This window comes from Lepidochelys kempii, chromosome 2 (genome assembly GCF_965140265.1).
Source record: "Lepidochelys kempii isolate rLepKem1 chromosome 2, rLepKem1.hap2, whole genome shotgun sequence".
In the NCBI taxonomy this organism is placed as follows: Eukaryota; Metazoa; Chordata; order Testudines; family Cheloniidae; genus Lepidochelys; species Lepidochelys kempii.
The window spans coordinates 251,948,355-251,960,903 of record NC_133257.1 but is presented as its reverse complement, the minus strand read 5'-3'; positions in this window follow the sequence as shown (position 1 = coordinate 251,960,903).

The window sequence follows — 12,549 nt, the reverse complement described above, 5'->3', positions numbered from 1 at the left end:
CATTGTCTATATTAAAAATTGCACCCTTTAAATTGGTTTTTAAACTGGTTTAGTTAAACTGATGTAAAACTCAATGAGGACACTCAATTCAATTTTAACCAGACGTATATCAATTTAGTTTATCAATTCCTTACCAAATTAAGATAAATTGATACCATAGGTTTGAAACCAGATTAAGAGTGTCCACATTGTGTTTTGCACTGATTTAACCAAATTGGTTTAAAAAGCACACCCTTAGTAAAAGTGATGTAACTCTGAATTCAGACAAGGCCTAGGTGAATCAGATCCCCAGCACCATGCAAATTTTTATCCTTTCCTAGATTCTTTCAAGAGATTGCCACCTTTCAATTTCCTTGTCACAGAATCATTTCAGAAGGTCACTGGAAGGGCTTAAAATAAGGTTGTGATTTTTAGGAATATGACCACAGACTGAACATTAAACACCTAAAATCTCTCCCTAGAACCAGAGATTTTTTAAATTAAAGACACTGGTTGTTGGAATTATTGTGGACATTGGCCACGTTTGTGTTCAGGAAGTAAGTGAGCATTATGAGTAAACTCATCTCTGTAACACCCCTTCCATTATAGAGGGTCAGTAAGAGCAGCCTTCTCCCACATGGTAGATGCTGGGGGTGTGGAATGTACACAAGTGCCACTTGCGACTCCTTGTGAAAAACGTGGAAATGAATGGTCAACTATACCACATCAGGAACTGTCTCCACAGATGTGCAGCCAAATACACCAGGTCTTCCCAAAGCACACTCATTATGCAAAGGAGCCAGCTGGCCACATATCTGACAAACAAGCCAGAACACTTTGTATGGCTTGTGGGTAAGAACACAGACAGCTGAAAGGAGCGGGGATGAAAGGTTTGCTGACATTCTACTCAACCTTAACCATTCTTTATTCACAGGAAATAATGGTTAACTGCAGGAGACTTGGCTCATGACCCCATTCATCTATCCAGCTAGGCTTGCTCAGCTCAGGAGAGGTAGAAAGCGGCACACCGTGGGGCACTCTGCCATTGAATGTACTTTTGGATGGCTGAAAACTTGCTTCAGGTGACTGGACAGAACCGGCTGGTGAGGAAGCTGGGAGAATGGACGCACTCCCCTGGCCACCTGGCAAGGGGCTCTCTTATCTATTCCAAGCTGCACAGGGTTGCAATCTAATGTATTCTATTTCCCCGGCAATACACTTTCCGTACTGAAGAAAGACATCCTACCCAAAACAACATGTGAGCCAGAGCTTGCCCCCTTAGTCTACTATGAGTCTCCGGAGCAAAGAGCACTACTCTTACAACGAGAACAATGACACACAAAGTCCAGACTAAGATTTCTGTATGCACACTTCACGGGTAAAGGAAAGGCTGCAGGATTTCAAAATGATTGTAGCCATATAAAAACACAGAAGATCTGGAGCCAGAAGTGGGGGAGACATTAAAACAGCTCTAATTCTCTTGTTATGCCTCTCCGGACTGATGACAATTTAGATTCTGATTCACCAAAACAGTACAGCACGTTCTGAAATTGAAGTATGTGAGTGGACCCATTGACTTCAGTGGGATTTAGCAGGTACTGAAGTGTTTTGCTGAATTGGGGCCTTGCTGTCTACTTCTTCAGTCTAGCACAGCGTCACTTTAGTTTCTCAGCTTGGAATGGCTGGGAGAATGCCTCAGTGAAGGGCAACTAAGGACCCTTGCTAAAGAAAGTCTTAGGCCTTTGCGCAAGATGGATCAACAGCCGACATGGCCCAGTTGAATTGCACTGCTGGGAAGAGCGAGAGGTAATCACGCCAGTAATTAGGCCTATTTTTTGAAGGATTTTCTATAGTAACACACAATCTTGAATTGTATTCTGCAGCAATGTGGATCCCAGAAGATGCTTTAAGACCCAGCACTGAGATGAGGTGAGCACCCTTCAAACCCAGCCAAGTGTGCTGCTGAGAATCAGCTCTCTCAATATATGCAAGCTCAGCTGAGTACGAAGGTGTCATTTTTACACAGTCACCTTTCTGAGTAGAACTGTGCTTTAATGCACACTTATCTATTAACTGCTATGAGCCCTCCTCTGTGTGTACATGGCAACATGCTGAGACCAGACCTCAAATCATCTGCATGAGCCACATTTCAAATATGGGTATTGACAGATATAAGTACATGTCCCCCATAACAGAATTCTATGGAAATCAAAGAATTATAGGGCCAGTTCCTGGTTCATATTAAGGTTCCTTTGAACCACTCAGGCAGCACTATAGGCCTGAAAACTGCCCTAAATGTGTAGATGAGGCTTCCCCTAGTGATCCCTGGCCAATGTAACACTTTCTAGCGGACTGTTACAAGACAGCATAGTTTAGAGAAGGTTCAGGATAGCTCTAAATTACAGAGCAGCCAACTGTCCAAGAGATAGTCAGGAAGTGCAGAAGTGGGCTTAAAGCCACCTTCATGCTCTGCTGCTCAGCTACGCAGAGTGAGTATCAGCACAGCTCAAGATTGGGACTACGCTGTCCAAAAAAACATGGTTGCAAGAAATTAACTTACTGCTCTTCCTTACTTCAGTCAGTTGAAAACAAGCACATGTTGAAGCTGACAGTCCTTCCATATTTCCTTTTTGCAAAAGATGTTTTAGAAATTCTTATGTTTCGGTATGGATTTTGCTCTTTTTTAATAAAATAAGTATTCATATCAAGTTTTAGGCCTGTTTCCTAGCCTACAATATAGCTACCTACATATAAGACAAATCAAATTAGAGCAACTACAAACTTTCATTTAAATATAAACATTGTTTTAAACTTGCCTTCCCTATGAGTTTCTGCCAACCCATTTAGCCATGTGGAGAAATGGGATCTGTTGATAAATAAACATTACAAACTAATTCTATACAGACTTATCAGCTATCACTTAATGGAGACAAAGAGGATTATCACCACAGCTGTCAGGAAAGACTGCCTCTTTACTACACTGACAGGTACCAAAGGTCATGTTCTTATGACAGTCTTTTGGGACTACACACATTTCTCCAAAAGAATTAACCCACATTCTGAAGAAAGCAGAAACTCAGAGTTGATTTTAGCTAAGCACTGAAATGTATTTTATGAATAACAAATAGATTGAGACCAACAACATCAGGTAAAAGAATCAACAGTAATAACTGATCTATAGCTCGTCATTGTTAGATTAACTTAAGAGGAAAGGTATGACTAAGATGTTTCTTAAATTTGGTTAATATGACAAAAGCCACAAATATCAACTGCTTTTTTGATGAGTGCATGAAACTAATAAATAAAATTACAAAAGAAGTTGATGGGCTGTGTCTTATAGGGTGTTTCTAAAGACAGTTATTCCAAACATTGAGAGCACATAAATATTTTTCTGGGTGATCTACCTTAAGAATCATAGAATCATAGAATCATAGAATATCAGGGTTGGAAGGGACCCCTGAAGGTCATCTAGTCCAACCCCCTGCTCGAAGCAGGACCAATTCCCAGTTAAATCATCCCAGCCAGGGCTTTGTCAAGCCTGACCTTAAAAACCTCCAAGGAAGGAGATTCTACCACCTCCCTAGGTAACGCATTCCAGTGTTTCACCACCCTCTTAGTGAAAAAGTTTTTCCTAATATCCAATCTAAACCTCCCCCACTGCAACTTGAGACCATTACTCCTCGTTCTGTCATCTGCTACCATTGAGAACAGTCTAGAGCCATCCTCTTTGGAACCCCCTTTCAGGTAGTTGAAAGCAGCTATCAAATCCCCCCTCATTCTTCTCTTCTGCAGGCTAAACAATCCCAGCTCCCTCAGCCTCTCCTCATAACTCATGTGTTCTAGACCCCTAATCATTTTTGTTGCCCTTCGCTGGACTCTCTCCAATTTATCCACATCCTTCTTGTAGTGTGGGGCCCAAAACTGGACACAGTACTCCAGATGAGGCCTCACCAATGTCGAATAGAGGGGAACGATCACGTCCCTCGATCTGCTCGCTATGCCCCTACTTATACATCCCAAAATGCCATTGGCCTTCTTGGCAACAAGGGCACACTGCTGACTCATATCCAGCTTCTCGTCCACTGTCACCCCTAGGTCCTTTTCCGCAGAACTGCTGCCTAGCCATTCGGTCCCTAGTCTGTAGCGGTGCATTGGATTCTTCCATCCTAAGTGCAGGACCCTGCACTTATCATTATTGAACCTCATCAGATTTCTTTTGGCCCAATCCTCCAATTTGTCTAGGTCCTTCTGTATCCTATCCCTCCCCTCCAGCGTATCTACCACTCCTCCCAGTTTAGTATCATCCGCAAATTTGCTGAGAGTGCAATCCACACCATCCTCCAGATCATTTAGGAAGATATTGAACAAAACCGGCCCCAGGACCAACCCTTGGGGCACTCCACTTGATACCGGCTGCCAACTAGACATGGAGCCATTGATCACTACCCGTTGAGCCCGACAATCTAGCCAGCTTTCTACCCACCTTATAGTGCATTCATCCAGCCCATACTTCCTTAACTTGCTGACAAGAATACTGTGGGAGACCGTGTCAAAAGCTTTGCTAAAGTCAAGAAACAATACATCCACTGCTTTCCCTTCATCCACAGAACCAGTAATCTCATCATAAAAGGCAATTAGATTAGTCAGGGATGACCTTCCCTTGGTGAATCCATGCTGGCTGTTCCTGATCACCTTCCTCTCATGCAAGTGCTTCAGGATTGATTCTTTGAGGACCTGCTCCATGATTTTTCCAGGGACTGAGGTGAGGCTGACTGGCCTGTAGTTCCCAGGATCCTCCTTTTTCCCTTTTTTAAAGATTGGCACTACATTAGCCTTTTTCCAGTCATCTAGGACTTCCCCGGTTCGCCACGAGTTTTCAAAGATAATGGCCAATGGCTCTGCAATCACAGCCGCCAATTCCTTCAGCACTCTCGGATGCAACTCGTCCGGCCCCATGGACTTGTGCACGTCCAGCTTTTCTAAATAGTCCCTAACCACCTCTATCTCCACAGAGGGCTGGCCATCTCTTCCCCATTTTGTGATGCCCAGCGCAGCAGTCTGGGAGCTGACCTTGTTAGTGAAGACAGAGGCAAAAAAAGCATTGAGTACATTAGCTTTTTCCACATCCTCTGTCACTAGGTTGCCTCCCTCATTCAGTAAGGGGCCCACACTTTCCTTGGCTTTCTTCTTGTTGCCAACATACCTGAAGAAACTCTTCTTGTTACTCTTGACATCTCTCGCTAGCTGCAGCTCCAGGTGAGATTTGGCCCTCCTGATTTCATTCCTACATGCCCGAGCAATATTTTTATACTCTTCCCTGGTCATATGTCCAACCTTACACTTCTTGTAAGCTTTTTTTTTTATGTTTAAGATCCGCTAGGATTTCACTATTAAGCCAAGCTTATTAAGCCAAGCCTGCCATATTTACTATTCTTTCGACTCATCGGGATGGTTTGTCCCTGTAACCTCAACAGGGATTCCTTGAAATACAGCCAGCTCTCCTGGACTCCTTTCCCCTTCAAGTTAGTCCCCCAGGGGATCCTGGCCATCTGTTCCCTGAGGGAGTCGAAGTCTGCTTTCCTGAAGTCCAGGGTCCGTATCCTGCTGCTTACCTTTCTTCCCTGCATCAGGATCCTGAACTCAACCAACTCATGGTCACTGCCTCCCAGATTCCCATCCACTTTTGCTTCCCCCACTAATTCTACCCGGTTTGTGAGCAGCAGGTCAAGAAAAGCGCCCCCCCTAGTTGGCTCCTCTAGCACTTGCGCCAGGAAATTGTCCCCTATGCTTTCCAAAAACTTCCTGGATTGTCTATGCACCGCTGTATTGCTCTCCCAGCAGATATCAGGAAAATTAAAGTCACCCATGAGAATCAGGGCATGTGATCTAGTAGCTTCCGTGAGTTGCCGGAAGAAAGCCTCATCTACCTCATCCCCCTGGTCCGGTGGTCTATAGCAGACTCCCACCACTACATCACTCTTGTTGCACACACTTCTAAACTTAATCCAGAGACACTCAGGTTTTTCTGCAGTTTCGTACCGGAGCTCTGAGCAGTCATACTGCTCCCTTACATACAGTGCTACTCCCCCACCTTTTCTGTCCTGCCTGTCCTTCCTGAACAGTTTATAACCATCCATGACAGTACTCCAGTCATGTAAGTTATCCCACCAAGTCTCTGTTATTCCAATCACGTCATAGTTCCTTGACATCACCAGGACCTCCTGTTCTCCCTGCTTGTTTCCAAGGCTTTGTGCATTTGTATATAAGCACTTGAGATAACCTGTTGATCACCCCTCATTCCCAGTATGAGGCAGGAGCCCTCCCCTCACAGACATTCCTGCCTGTGCTTCCTCCCGGTATCCCGCTTTCCCACTTACCTCAGGGCTTTGGTCTCCTTCCCCCGGTGAACCTAGTTTCAAGCCCTCCTCACTAGGTTAGCCAGCCTGCTCGCAAAGATGCTCTTCCCTCTCTTTGTAAGATGGAGTCCGTCTCTGCCCAGCACTCCTCCTTCATGGAACACCATCCCATGGTCAAAGAATCCAAAGCCTTCTCTCCGACACCACCTGCGTAGCTATTCGTTGACTTCCACGATTCCACATGCCAACTGCCTTTGATAATGCCTTAGATATAGCTAAATAACTTTACTACACTATTTGGGGTATTCCTGGGTATTTTCTATAATAAGTATAAGTAATTCTACAAATACTAAAAATAATTTTCTTTTTTCAAGGCAAAATGGCAAGTTTTAATGGGTTCAGCTGGACATATAAAATAACAGCATACAGGTAAGTCCACATTTTCAAAGTGAAGCATACATAATTGCATGTACATCAAGTACTTGTGCATACACGAGTTAAGAATGTGGAAATCTACGCCAGGAACTGTACATATCTAACTTTGAAAATCTGGCCAACTATAGATGCACAAACATACAGTAACAAAATACATCCAGTGCTCAAGGAGATGTTTGTAACAGTGACACTCGGCCTATAACAGCTGAAGAGACTTTGATATTGAAAGGTTTCAGAGTAGCAGCCATGTTAGTCTGTATCTGCAAAAAGAAAAGGAGTACTTGTGGCACCTTTGAGACTAACAAATTTATTTGAGCATAAGCTTTTGTGACCTACAGCTCACTTCATCGGATGCATTCGGTGGAAAATACAGTGGGGAGATTTATATACAAAGAGAACAAGAAACAATGGGTGTTACCATACACACTGTAAGGAGAGTGATCAGGTAAGGTGAGCTATTACCAGCAGGAGAGCGCGGGGCGGGGAGGGGGAAACCTTTTGTAGTGATAATCAAAGTGGGCCATTTCCAGCAGTTGACAAGAACGTCTGAGGAACAGTTGGGGGGTGGAGGGGGATAAACATGGGGAAATAGTTTTACTTTGTGTAATGACCCATCCACTCCCAGTCTTTATTCAAGCCTAAGTTAATTGTATCCTGTTTGCAAATTAATTCCAATTCAGCAGTCTCTTGTTGGAGTCTGTTTTTGAAATTTTTTTGTTGAAGAATTGCCACTTTTAGGTCTGTAATCGAGTGACCAAAGAGATTGAAGTGTTCTCCGACTGGTTTTTGAATGTTATAATTCTTGACATCTGATTTGTGTCCATTTATTCTTTTACATAGAACATTGAACAATCACAAATAATTAAACCTTTCAAATACACAATGAATATGACAAGCTTATTATGAAGTAGCATGTATAGAATATCCTCCACTAGAGTAACTTTCTGAAAGCTTCAACATCAAAGCAGACATACCTGTGCAAATATGGGTTTAGTCCCTCTGCCTGAGTGTGTCTCTGATGTTTTTCTTTTCCAAATTGCCATTTCTCCTCCCCAAAGCAGCTATCACATTAACGTCAGATACATTGCCCAACAATTGACACACGCATCAGACCCCCATTCAAAGCTATAAAGACCTGTGAGTTGAGTAACACTGGTTTGCAACATAAGCAGAACCTCAGAGTTACAAACATCAGAGTTATGAATTGACTGGTCAACCACACACCTCACTTGTAACCCGAAGTACTCAATCAGGCATCAGTCGAGACACAAAAGGAAAAAAAGAAAAGCAAACATAGTACAGTGCCATGTTAAACATAAACTACTAAAAATAAGGGAAAGTTTAAAAAAAGATTTGACAAGGGAAGGAAACTGTTTCTGTGCTTGGTCCATTTAAATTAAGATGGTTAAAAGCAGCATTTTTCTTTTGCATAGTAAAGTTTTAAAGCTGTATTAAGTCAAGTTTGACTTGAAATTAGACAAAGGTATCTAACCATCAGAGGAGTGAACTTTTGGAATAGCCTTCCAAGGGAAGCAGTGGGGGCAAAAGACCTACCTGGCTTTAAGATTAAACTTGATAAGTTTATGGAAGATATGGTATGATGGGATAACATGTTTTTGGTAATTAATTGATCTTTAAATATTCATGGTAAATAGGCCCAATGGCCTGTGATGGGATGTTAGATGGGGTGGGATCTGAGTTACTACAGAAAATACTTTCCTGGGTATCTGGCTGGTGAATCTTGTCCATATGCTCAGAGTTTAGCCGATCGCCATATTTGGGGTCGGGAAAAATTTTCCTCCAGGGCAGATTGGAAGAGGCCCTAGAGGTTTTTCACCTTCCTCTGTAGCACAGGGCACGGGTCACTTGCTGGAGGATTCTCTGCTCCTTGAAGTCTTTAAACCACGATCTGAGGACTTCAATAGCTCAGACATAGGTGAGAGGTTTTTCGCAGGAGTGGGTGGGTGAGATTCTTTGGCCTGCATTGTGCAGGAGGTCGGACTAGATGAGCATAATGGTCCCTTCTGACCTTAGTATCTATAAATCTATTAATCAATGTTCAGTTGCAAACTTTTGAAAGAACCATACAGTTTTGTTCAGAGTTACGAACATTTCAGAGTTATGACTAACCTCCATTCCCGAGGTGTTCGTAACTCTGAGCTTCTACAGTAGATTAAAAATATCACACATTTCATTTCCAATTGACAAAAAAATTTACACTTCATTGGCATGATATCAACCACCAAAATCACAAGTCTGAGAAAATCATAGATTAATCAGCATATCTTCTGATAATTATTGTAGATTTAAATAGAAGGCATTTCAGAACATTTTGAAGTAAACAAAGTAATTTTACTTTTAACTTGTAAGTTATCTTTTGCATCCCAACTCCACTAGTCTGGAACTGATGGGTACTTCCTTTCCAAACAAGATTGACAGGTAGTAGTGACCAAAGAGGATTCTTGAAACGTTTTGGCACCAGCTGGCTGAGAGCCATTTCGATCTTTACTTCCTTCGGTATTATAGTCTCAGAAAACTTCCCAACCCTCCTTAATTGGCAAAACTCAAGGGAAACTTTTAGTAACATGTTACCTAATTTGCAGTATGGCCAAGATTAAAAAAATGAGTGCCTAAAGGTAGCCTCCCAAATCAGTAACATGACTTTCAAATGTCTCAACTTCAGTGGGAGCTGCTGAGTACTCAGCACATTTGAAAACCTTCACTTATTTAAGTGCCTAAATACAAATTTAGGAACCTAATTTGCAGTTGGTCTGGAGTCTTATATGCCTTTTAATTTCTTACTATGTTTGAATTTCTTTTAAGTCTGACCTTAACTCTGAAGTTCCTGGATTTGCAATACTTGGCTTTGGGATAATTACAATATCCCCGTAATGTTTTTTTAAGTTACTGGTACGTATTCTCAATTTTAAATCCATTTTAATACAGTTTTTTCTCTGGGAATTTCCTTAGTTTTAAAAAATTACTTAAAAAGTCATAAACAAATGATAAACAAGAGAGCCAAAGAGAATGCTATCATGAGATATTTTGAATTCGTCCTCTTCTCCTTATCCCATCACCGGGCGTCATGTCATCATGCAAGCATCCACCATCTTCTTCTGTCCGAGGCCTGCTTACCATCTTCTTTGATGCAATCCATCCATTGATTCTTCAGCATCTCCTTCCTACCATGGTATTTTCAACAGGTCCTCTTCCTTCATTCTCTGCATGTGTCCAAACCCACTTCCCAGATTTAGTCAGCCACATGATCCTCTTTGACTTCCATCCTAATACTTTCATTTCAAAATTTGTTTCTTTGTGTGACTCCTACTGTGGTGCAAAAACATCTCGTTTCCAACTCCTGTAGGCATTGAATCTGCTGTCTCTTTATCGTCCACGCTTCTGCACCATACAGCACTGTGGGCACATCGCTGTTCTATACTATTGGCCTTTTAGTCTCAGTGGCACATACTTGTCATACACAACACCTAATATATCATTCCATATTATTCCAGGACCCCCAATCAGCATTGTATCTCATGTTCAAGCTTGCTATCTTCCATAACCCAGTGCCAAGGTACTTGAACTAGTCAGTCAGATTTAGTTATGTTCCATTGATCTCTATGTCTGATTTCCCTGTGGCACCTCTGCTGACCCGTATGACCTCAGCCTTAGTCATGTTAATTTTCATCCCATGCCTGCATAGCTGGTCATACCATTGGTTTACCGTTTTCTCTAGGCCTTTTTTTGAGGATGTCCTTATCGTTATGTCATCTGCATATCACAGCGTCTCACCATTGTCCATTGGTATCTCCCTGCTGACGTAGTCCATCACAGAATCTTAAAAATGTAGGACTGGGAGGGACCTTGATCAGTCATCTAGTCCAGTCCCCTGCACCAAGGCAGGACTAAGTATCATCTAGACCAGCAGTTCTCAAACTGTGGGTCGGGACCCCAAAGTGGGTTGCAACCCCATTTTAATGGGATCACCAGGGCTGGCTTGGACTTGCTGGGGCCCAGGACTGAAGCCCTAGCCCCACCACCCAAGGCCAAAGCCTGAGGGTTTCAGGCCTGCATGTTGGGACTCAGGTTTTAGGCCCCCACCCTGCCTGGGGCTGAAGCCTTTGGGATTCAGCTTTTTCCCGCCCCATCCGGGTCAGTGGGGCTCGGGCAGGCTCAGGCTTCGGTTCCCCCTCCTGGGGTCATGTAGTAATTTTTATTGTCAGAAAGGGGTCATGGTGCAATGAAGTTTGAGAACCCCTGATCTAGACCATCCCTGACAGGTGCTTGTCTAAATTATTTTTAAAAACCTCCAAAAGATGGAGATTCCACAACCTCCCTAGGTAATTTGTTCCAGTGCTTAACTACCCTGACAGTTAGGAAGTTTTTCCTAATGTATAAAGTAAATCTCCCTTGCTGCAATTTAAGCCCATTGCTTCTTATTCTGTCCACATTAGTTAAGGAGGAGAAATTTATCAACCTCTCTTTACAACAATCTTTTACATACTTAATGATGGTTATGTCCTCTCTCGAGCTAAACAAACCCAATTTTCTCCAATCTTTCCTCATATTCATGTTTTCTAGACCTCTAATCTTTTTTTCCCCTCTCCTCAGGACTTCCTCCAATTTCTACACATATTTCCTGAAGTACTTTCACTTCAAAGGGACTTGTCATTCAAATCACATTGTTTTAGGTGATCATATAAGGCATTCACCATAGTTTTTAAATCCTCATACACTCCACATTTTCTTAGCACTGGTGTCAGAATCCTTCTGTTTATCATATGCCTTTTCTAGGCCTATAAAAGCTCAGAAACTATCCTGTTGGTTCTCTAGTGACTTCTCTATCCCTTGCCAAATTACAAACCTGGCATCTGTGGTTCCTCATCTTTTCCTAAAGCTGAACTGTTTTTGTTTAAGGAGGGATTCCACCATTCTCCTAGTCCTAGTATCCAGGATACATTCCAGTATCTTCATTCCATTGGACAGTAGCTTTATTGTTCAATAGTTTCCAAATTCATCCTTTTTATATATTGGGACTAGGATACACTTGCACCAGTCTTGGGGGATTTTTTTGTGTCACTATACAGCTTTAACCATTCTGCTCCTCCATTTTATGTGTCTCTTGCCCAAGACTTTCACCAGGTTCGCTGTCACTTCATTAGGTCCTGCTGCCTAACTCTTCTTAATTTCCTGGACTGCTTGTCTGACCTCCTCCTCCTCTGTTATATCAGGCTCAGGAATCACATTAGGATTACGCATTAGCAATTCTGTCCTAAAACAGTTCACCTCATTTAATATACTCTCAAAGTATTGTTTCCAACTTTCTTTCACTTGTTTGGGTGTTACCAGAAGTCTCTCCAAACACCATTTACAAATGGCACTACAATACCATCCTCCTTCCCTTTCAGCTCATTTTTGTAATGCTATAGCTTTTTGCCAGCCTGCTGAGGATCATTTTCAAGCTCAGGATACAAATTGTCTAGGGCACTGTTTTTGGCCTTCTTTGCTGCCTACTTGGAAGCTCACTTTGCTTCTTTGAATTTGTTTTCATTTACACTCAATGGCTTCATTGACTTTTCTCTTTGGACCATTTTCTTATTTCAGATTGTTACTTGCACATCTTCAGTCCACCAACACTCCTCTTTCTCCTTGGTTTGCCCCATCTGCATCAGGTAACTGTGGGGAACTGCGGACCTCCCTGCCATGGGTGGGGAGGCCGCCGTGGGGTGGGGACATGGGCCAGAGGCTGCTCTCAATCCCCCGCCCCATCCTGGGCAGG